Source organism: Coenobita brevimanus, chromosome 93 (assembly GCF_032717465.1).
Source record: "Coenobita brevimanus isolate Jiangsu-jjx chromosome 93, ASM3271746v2, whole genome shotgun sequence".
Taxonomy (NCBI): domain Eukaryota; kingdom Metazoa; phylum Arthropoda; class Malacostraca; order Decapoda; family Coenobitidae; genus Coenobita; species Coenobita brevimanus.
The window spans coordinates 59,377,412-59,387,506 of record NC_137046.1 but is presented as its reverse complement, the minus strand read 5'-3'; positions in this window follow the sequence as shown (position 1 = coordinate 59,387,506).

Genomic DNA, 10,095 nt, shown 5'->3' with positions numbered 1-10,095 from the left:
CAGCGATGGCTTTATTTTCAATCTTGCCATTTCCTGACGATTTTATTCAGCCTAGGACAATCTTTTCGAACTGGAGGGGTTAGATGTAGCCTTAATAAACCCTTCCATACAACAGGTCTTTCCAAAGCTGAAGGTAATCGTCTGGGAGTAGCAAGGATATGTTGACAAGGACGCGACCCGGATTCAGAGTGTTGATAGAAGTTGGTGTTGCATGGATATATGACAGTGTTGCAAGAATATGACGATGTTGCATTAAATATATGACCTTTACAAGAATATATGGCGGAATTTTCAGATACACAACCCTTTCAGTTCGGTGATGCTTTTTGTGGTTGATTCTTGCTAACTTCAATTTTATTCTCCCATGCTCATTTTTTTATACAAGTTAGTGATTCGGGAAATATGTACACTCTCTGATATTATTAAATGAATGTCCAATAAATAATGTTTCGTCTACTTCAGCCTTTCAGTGTCCGGTAACTTTTTCCATTTCTTATCGCCACCTGCACACGATTCTGTTCTACCAGGGTCACTTTTTGTACGAATTGGTTTTGCAAGGAATTTGTGTCAACTTTTAAACATCAGTATCACTTTACCGATCTGACTGGATAATTCTTGTGTTTCGCCCTTTCAGGACAGTGACTCTATTTCCTGCTGCTTCTAGGTAATTTTATTCTGCCAGTCTTGTTTTATGCAGGTTAGTGTAGCAGTAAATGTTGCCATGTTTTCAGATAAAAAGAAAGACATACTGCCTGTCCAGTGAATAAAAATGATTTTATGTGGTTTATTCTCTCTCTCTCTCTCTCTCTCTCTCACACACACACACACACACACACACACACACACACACACACACACACACACACACACACACACACACACACACACACACACTACCCCTTTTCAGCATCACTGCTCCCACCCCCATCCTTCCCTCTTATCTCCTCAGTGGGAAAAAACACCCATTGCTATGCGTCGTCGCAGGAAAAGGGCTTTTGGCTGAGTTGGGGATTTCACGCGTTCCCCGTTTTCTATGGCCGGCGTGGACAAGGTGAGCTGATAGGAAGAATTAGTGGTTGGCAGCTGTGACCATCGCCATCAATCCACGCCATCCCTCCTCTCTCCCTGTCTCTTTCTGTCTCACCCTGTCTCTCTCTGTCCCATCACTGCTAACACGAGTCTCTATCCTCCTCCTTCACGATGCCATTCTCTTGTTGTACCCTCTTTTCCCCCCAAGTCTTTCTCCCTCTTGCAATTTTTTTTTCTCTGCTGTGTTTCTGCTCCTCAGTTCCTTAGTCTTCCCTTCGACTTTTTTCTTTCGTCCCCCCATTGCTAACGCGCTCCTCTGTCTTTCTCCTTCACGATGCCATTCTAGTTTGATATCCCTTTTCAGATTTACTTTTCTCACATTTAATCTCCCTCTTCAACTTTTTATCTTTCTGGTCTTAATTTCCTTCAAGAACTCTTCTATTTCTGCTCTTCCCTTCTCCCCATTATCTTCCTCTTTTTCCATTCTCCCCCATTTCTTCCTGCTCTTGTCTTCTCCCTTCTTCTTCCATTTTCTCCCTGCTAATAAGGTTCTGTAACTTCCAGCTTCACGATATTTTTCTCATGTGTACCCCATTCTTCTCAGTTTTTTCTCCCCATTCCATTTATTCTTTTTCTGTGCTCTCATGCTTATATTTTTTTTCTCTCTCATTCTTTATTCTTCCATCCCTTGCATGTCAAATGTTTATCTCTTCCTCCTTTACTATGTTTTTCTTATCTCTCTTTTTTATCAGTTTTTGTTTAATCTTTATATCACATTGTCTCCCTCTTACACTTTTTCTTTTCTGTGTTCCGGTTCTTCAGTCTTTATGCATCCCCTCTTCCCTCTTCTTCCATCTATTTTCTATGCTATTTTGTGACCTTTTTTATTTCTTCTCAGTCTGTCTTCCTTGTGTGTGTGTGTGTGTGTGTGTGATTGGAGAGTGCGATTGTGTGTTGTCCTGTGAGTGTGCACTTAGAGGAAGAACAATACAACACAGACTGGCAGCCAATCGAGACACTAGTGCACAAGTGTTACGCACCAGCACGGCCCTTCATCACGCATTGTGTATAGTCGACGCCAAGAGTTCTGTCGTGTCTCCTGCTTTTCCCTCCACGGGCTTTGAATATTAATTGAGTCCACGGCAATCCACACTGATCATTGTATTCGGCCAAAGATCAGCGTCATGTGGCCAGAGATCATTATTTTAGTGTTGCCTGCTGTTCGTTTACCATAATAATTTTCACAGACCAAAAAAAGCAGGTGAAGGGACAGTACTCTTGGTCCTGACTGTACACCTGCTAAAAATTATTCCTTAACCCTGGGTGCGATGAGCTTTGAAATTATTTGTAAAAGGGAAACCGTGATCATTTTATTCAGTTGGTAGTTCAGAATCCTTGGTCCATGTGTCATATTGTATCACACCACAAGGGCATCGAATAATTTTATAGTGGGTGTACATATACGTTCCCTCACACATATGTCTCAGCATAGGGAAAACTCTAGTGTTCCTTTGCTACATAGATAGTCACTGCAGCAAAGCGAATGAGGTATACCAAATAACACGAGAGGTAGTGGAATATTTGGATTTATATATTCTTTTGATGAAATGGTTTTGATATTTAAGATCACTCGTCTACTGCATTCCTATTATTATTAGTAGTAGTAGTACTAGTAGTAGTAGTATTGTTCTTGTTGATAATGAGAAAAAAAATACCCCGACATTTTTTGCCTTCAACAACGGACAAGAAGAAGAGTAAAAATTGTTCCGGTGTCTCTTGTCTTCCAGAATTTGCAAATCCTATACCCTTTTTATTCGTATTTGGCCTAAAGTTGCGATCCCTCCATCTTCAGTACTGAACTCCAACGAGATTAACACAAGTAAATGGTGCTAGTCACGAAGAGGTGCTATTGACAGGACCTGGAGCCATAGGATCGTCTTATTCTGCTATTGAGCCTCGTGAAATAACCTGCAAATGGACAAATCTGGGCCAGGTGAAGGTGATAGAACTATAGTTAGACAGGGAACTAATCGTAAGCTTCTTGTGAATCCTGGTTTGGAGATTGCCATTTAAAACGTGAACCCAGTGGACTGCAGGATTAAGTTGCCCTTCTGCAGTCCGCTATCCTTCTTTGGCAGGCCAGGGAAGTAGTTGAGGGACTATAATATAACTGGACATTTGAGCCGTCCAGTTTATATCGGTGTCATCACACGAAGGCGTCCCAATCCAGCACGGGCCCAGAGTTTGATGCCGGGTGACGTTGTGCACGTGCTGAGGGTGACGAGTTGGAGGTGACGCAGGCTGACCGTGTGCAGGTGTTGAATATGACGAGTTGGGGTGATGCAGGATGACGGTGTGCAGGTGTTGAGTGTGACATGTTGGAGGTGATGCAGGGTGACGGTGTGCAGGTGTTGAGTGTGACATGTTGGAGGTGATGCAGGGTGACGGTGTGCAGGTGTTGAGGATGACGAGTTGGAGGTGATGCAGGCAGACGATATGCAGGTGTTGGAGTGTAATGAGTTGGAGGTGATGTTGAGGCCCCCGTGCACGTGTGTTTCGGTGGGGGAGGGGGCAGGTGTGTAAAGTCTTCGTATTCTTTTACCTGTTGGAATAGTATTTTTCTCAAGGTTTGTCTTTCTTTTGTAGATGATTTCCTGTTTCATTTGCTGCGTATTTTAGTTTCTCTTTTTGTTGCGTATTTTCTTTCTTCCATCATTTGTAGTTTATTTCCTTTTTCCTTTCGTATATAGCTGATTTTCTTTATTTTTCTTTAGCATGTTTTTTTCTTGTAAGTTTGTTTGTATTTTTCTTTTTCTTTCTTTTTTAGTTCCTTTTTTTCTCTCAACTTATTAACTTTTAATTCTTTCCTTTGCAGAGTACAGTACTAATTTTTCTTTTAGCATGTTGTTTTCCTTTCTGTTTGTTTTATATTTTCTTTATGGTTTTTGTATAGTTTAGCATACTAATTTTGGCAGTTTACTTTCAATTTTTGATTATGTTCTTGTTTAAATATTACATTACTGAATAATTTTTTACTAGCTATTGTTTTACGGTCATTTAACATATCTTTAAATTACCTCACCCCATCCTTAAGTGGGGAAAAAAGATAATGATGATGGTGATGATGATGATGAGTATGTTTATTTATTTATTTAATTATTTCATTTTTTTTTTAGCAAGGTGGAGTAGTTAGATGATTGATTGCAGTTGTGCTGGTAGGGAGGACTTATGTCGTGTATGTGACAGGTGAGGAGAGGGTTGGTCAGGTGAGAGAGAGTGCATCAGGTGTGGTATGGGGCAGATAAGTGGTAAGAGAGGGAGAGAGAGAGAGAGAGAGAGAGAGAGAGAGAGAGAGCAGATACAACTTGGGTAGAGTAGTTTGTGTCGTGTGTTGGGGTGGGGGGGCAGATTGGAAGCGGTGAACAAGGTATCAGAGCTGTGAATGAGAAATGGAAGGTTGATCGAAAAGGTAGTGTGGGGTAGATTGAAGAGGCGAGGAGACCTGTTATTAGTGAGATACCGATGCGAATAGAGTAGATTATTATAATGTCGTGGTAGACAGGTGCAGGTGAGGGGAAAAAAAAAAACAGGTACATAGCGGGAAAGAAAAAAGGTGTGTAAGTGGGGTGAAAGAGAAAGATATAGCGCGAAATGGCGTGCTGCGTTGAGGGCGTTGGTGATTGGCTTTGGATGGATGTGACTGAGTGAGTGTGTTGGTAGAGGTGGATCAGACACCTCCCTTCTTAGTCCGATGGCGTATTGTGTATTCCTGCTGTCTTCAGAGTGTTTTATTACCTCAGGAGACACTTTTCGAACGTGAGGAGTTAAATTCACCCTTCATTGACCTCTTCTCTTCTGGGTGTCCTTCTAAGCTGAGTAAAATCGTCTGGCAGCAACAGGGATAAAAATGACATCATCGATTTGAAGTGCTTTATTTTGCTGGTCCAGGGGTGGGTGAGGGTGGATAAGGTGGATTTAGGTCAGGTGTAGGTGGGACGGAGACAAATGGGAGGTAAATATATACGTTAGAGAGAGACAATTGTAGATGAGAGTCAAGTGCAGATTGGAGATACATGCATAGGAGGAAGCTAGACAGGTGTACGTGGGGAGAGACAGGTGACATAGTTCATCCACCTTAACTTGGAGGAAATTCTCGTCCTTTTCCAACTGTTATCCCTGAGCTCAGTGGCTGAATGAGACAGTACTCTGCTCTAGATCCTTTCCATAGAACTTCTTCATGACTAGCCCCATATTTTTAACGATACTCCCCTGTTACAGCTCAGCATTGAAGACGGAGAGATGGCAATTTTAGGTCAATTGTAGTGTGAAAGAGGCAAGCGTAGGCGTGTGTGTGTGTGTGTGTGTGTGTGTGTGTGTGTGTGTGTGTGTGTGTGTGTCAGGAGAGTGAAGATGAGAGTATCTGGGTGAGACTAATGTGTGGGAAAGTAGTAGTAGTAGTAGTAATAATAATAATAATAATAATAATAATAATGTTGATGATGATGATGATAATAATAATAATAATGATGATGACGTTGATGATAATGTATAAAGAAGAGCATGTGACTGAGACGAAAGATTGATAATGAGCTAAGGTTAAGAATTCTATGATTTTAGGTGAAGCAAGTGAGTGTGATAATGTAACTGTGATAGGCGTTTGTGATTGGGGCTGCTTAAAGAGTGAACATAAAGGAGAAGTGTGAAGTAACGAAGGAACGTACATGAGGCAAGATGTAAGAACGTTGTGAGCTGAGCGGAAGGAAGGAAGTGTGAAGCGTGGAAAGTGTGAGGTACATTTCTGAGTGAGGCTGGTTAAAGAAAGGTGAATTTAAAGGAGAGCTTGTGAGACCAGGGAGTGTGAATGAGGCAAGGTGTAAGGATGTTGTGAAGACTAAGTGGAAAAAACTGTGAGTTGAACAAAGCGTATGTGAGAGAGAGAAAGAGATGTGGACAGATAGATAGACCGATAGATAAAAGGATACTTACATCCATACATTATATAGCTAGATAGGTAGATATGCACCGTGATTGTTGAAAAGAAACAGAATAACCTTTTTACATTGAAGGACTGAACAAGAAAACAGGAGAGTGAAAGTGGGTGAAATAATACAACAAGAGAGTGACTAGGATGAGTCAGACGGAGGGGTGAAAGTAAGAGGGTGAGAGAGTAGCCGAGTGTGAGAAAGTGTTATTGAGCTAGTGGGTGCGAGTATGAAAAAGAGACAGAACGAGAGAGTGTGTGGACGGGATGATTAGAGGGGGTGTGAGGTAGAGAGAAGTACTGTAAGTTGAAAGTGAACGATTGATTGTGCGTAAGAAAGTGGCAAAAAAGGAGAGTGAGTGATCGGAACTGTGTGTGAGAAAGTGCTGGAATGAGTGAGCGTGGCGGTGAGAATGTAACAGAATGAAAGTGTGGGCAAGTGAGGGAGTGAGTGAGTAAGTGGTGGACGAGGTTGGGCGTGGTAGAATGAAAGAGTGACTGAGTGAGTAAGTGAGTCGGGTAGGTGGGTGGGTAGGGCTGGATGTGGAAGAGGGAGTGAGTGAGTGAGTGAGTGAGTTGGGCGGGTGGGTGGGCGGGGCAGGGTGTGGGAGAGACAGGTGCGGGTGTGAGTTATGGGCGAGTGTCTGGGAGGCGGGGTGGGTGCTGGTCATGTGGTCAGGTCACAGCGGGGGGTCACTCCACGCCGCCCCTCCTTCCCTCTCCCCTACCCACTCACTCTCTCACAGGTTCACTATATACTTTTACTCGTCCCTCTCGTGGCTCACCCTAAATTACTTACTCTCTCACTGGCTCCTTATGCCCTCACTTTTTTTATTCACATTCTCTCGTACCAGAATTTTTTTTTAAATTGTGGAAATAGATACAGCTTTTATTACCCTTTCGCTACCAGGGAGGTCTCCTAGAAAATTGTGCCACTACAGTGAAGAGGCCATGATCTAATAGGCAGAGTAAATCGCTAAGGAATAGGTGTTACGATATCCTCCAACCCAACAGGAATACAGAAATACAGTCCAGTCTCTCACCTGCGCGTCTTGTTTCCCACACTCGTTTATTCTCTTACTCTCTTAGTGCTCACTGCCTCTCTCCAGCGCAGCCCTGGTTCTTCTGCCTCATCATCTATATACATATGTGTACATTATATCTAACACTGTATCTGTCTGTCTGTCTGTACATCCATCCCTCTGTTGATCTACCTTTAAATCTGTTATACATATATTTCCAAAATTTTGCTTCCTTTTACACACCCCACCTCCAAGCCAAAATATCTCCTCACGGTATCACCTTCATTAAGTGCATTATTAACCCCTGTTACAGTATCTCACCATCTTTACCGCCAATTAGTCACAGTACCCGAGGGCAATTAGTTGATCTGAAAGCAACCCTGTGACGTGTAATCCCCCCCATGACAGCTTCATCAGAGGCAGGTGATTTAAGATGTGGTCATGCATTCTTTAGCTCCTTACAAGGCTGCCTGGATTAGCGTCTCCATTTGAGGTAAGGATTATAAGAGGCGGGTGTCTACTTTTTGTTTATCTACTTTGCTGCATTATATTTGGGTTTCTGTTCCTCTCTCTCTCTCTCTCTCTCTCTCTCTCTCTCTCTCTCACACACACACACACACACACACACACACACACACACACACACACACACACACACACACACACACACACACACACACACACACACACACACACACACACACACACACACACACACACACACATACCCCCTCACTTACACCTCTCAGACTTACAGCATCCATTCCTCCTGTATTCTCTACCCTTCCCAGGTGTAAGGTCTTCATGTACCCTCTCCTCCTTCTCTTCATCCTCACCTCTGTTACATAAACGTGGTCGTATGTGGTTGTGTCTGTGGTGGGTCATCTGCAAACTTTATCTCGATCTTGGTGGGAGGTCCTTCACACGCGTCTTGTCTTTTTCTTAATTTCGTCTCGTGTGTGTGTGTGTGTGTGTGTGTGTGTGTGTGTGTGTGTGTGTGTGTGTGTGTGTGTGTGTGTGTGTCCTTTTTCCCGTTTTACGTCTTCTCTTCCCTCTAACCGTTTTTATCTTCACTGTGTTTCTCTGTTCCCTTACACTAATGTTTCTTTCATGTGCCTCGTTTTTACACTTACTTCCTCCACTACACTATCTTACTCTTTCCCTCACCAGACGGTTTTAATAATCTTGAACTACGACAACTCATTCTTGTTCCCTCCAAGCGATTTTATTCATCTCAGGAGACACTTTTTCGGACTTGAGAGTAGATTAAGTATAGTGTTCACTTAATAAGTTTACCTCTAAGATGAGTTTGTCGCCTGGAGGTAATACGAGTTGTTGTTGTTGTTGTTGTGGCCCCAGGCTCATCTGAAACGTGAACCCGAAGGACTGCAGGCTGAAGTTGTCCCTCTCCTGCAGTTCATCCTCCTCCTTTCTGTAGATAGGGAGGGAGTTGAGGGAAGTTGTCCAACCGGGCAATAGATCCGCCCGACCATATTGATACCACCGAGTGAAGGCGTCCCTCTCCAGCACCACAGCAAATATAAACCAGTAAAATACGTCACTGGTTTCAAGGGGTTAAGGCACAGTCACCAGCCTAAAGAGGAGAGGGCGATCAAAAGAGCACAAGGAAAACGGGCATTCTGTGGGCTGGGAAATAAACCCCCCCGTCCCTGATCTGCGGATAATGTGTCCCTCTTTCTTCCCCTAACGACGGCCATTCTCATCCTCGCCTGCGCTTTTCCCCCCTTCCCTGGAATTCCACCGACAATCCTTTCCCACTGGGCGCGTCGGGATCCCAGTGTTACCAATAAATCACCGGGTCCTCTCAGTCCTTGCTCGCACCATCATCCAAGCAACCGCCCGTGACTCGCATCCAAGCACCGGATTACTTTAGGGTGCGTGGAAACAAGGGTAAATTCCACAGATGTAGTTTGGGAGCATTAGAGGGAGGTGTGAAGTGCGTTGTGGTGGTCGTGATAGTGACCAACCACCCCGCTGGCTGGTTCTGGACACGACACCAGCCTCGGGGGGCACGCCAAGGAAATATTACACTAACGAATTCTGGAGCCATTTACGGGGCGGAGTGTTGACTTAATTCATCGTGTACAGTCTCATACTTCCTCTGCCCTATATGATGTATGAAAAGAACTATCTGCGCCGCTGGATATAAATATATATATATATATATATATATATATATATATATATATATATATATATATATATTAATAGTAGATTTCACTCTTTTCCATGTTCTTGAGAAATCATATACAATAATACGAAATAAAGGGCCTACTAGAATTTTTCCCATGTCCTTTTTGCTGACAATTTTGGAATAATCCCTTAATGAGATTATGTCTGATACAATGTGCGTTAGCAGTTGTACATGTACCTCAAAATATCCCAAACTGTGAAAACCATATCAGAATGTAATTGATTCTGTTTATTTGTAGTGTGTGCTGATCCATTTATGACTTTCAGTCTTTCTCCAAATGTCCTAGTTTTCCATGACCTTTTCTTAATTTTTTAATTACTCGCTTGTACTTATTCAGATAGGATTCTTAGAGCAAATACAACAGTATGTTTACATGTATCCTAGTGTTCGGTGTTCCATTTATGAATTACAGCGCATAATTATAATCATTCTTCAAATGTCCTAGTTTTTCAGGTCTTGTTCCGTGATGGTTTTCAGATCACTGTTGGTAGTTATCCAGGTGTCCAAGCTTCCATGTTCCTGTCATTGATGAATTTCAAAGCATATCATTCTCGAAGTGCCCTATTTCTCAGTGTCCCCTCGAGTTATGATTTTCAGAACATATATTCACTCTCTGTGTGTCCTATTTTCCATATCCCTTTCACTTATAAAATTCAAATCATAATTAGTCATTTTCCAAGTGTCCTAGTATTTCATGTCCCCCCTCTCTTCCTTTTCAGATCACTTCCCCGGGCCCTGCTCACCAGCTGGAGGAGGTGTGACGGGGGGACAAAGGCTCATTTCCTCCTGCCGGGGTGTAGGAGGCATAGGGTCCCCTCGCTTATGGGGTCTGGTGGGCGGCATCAAGG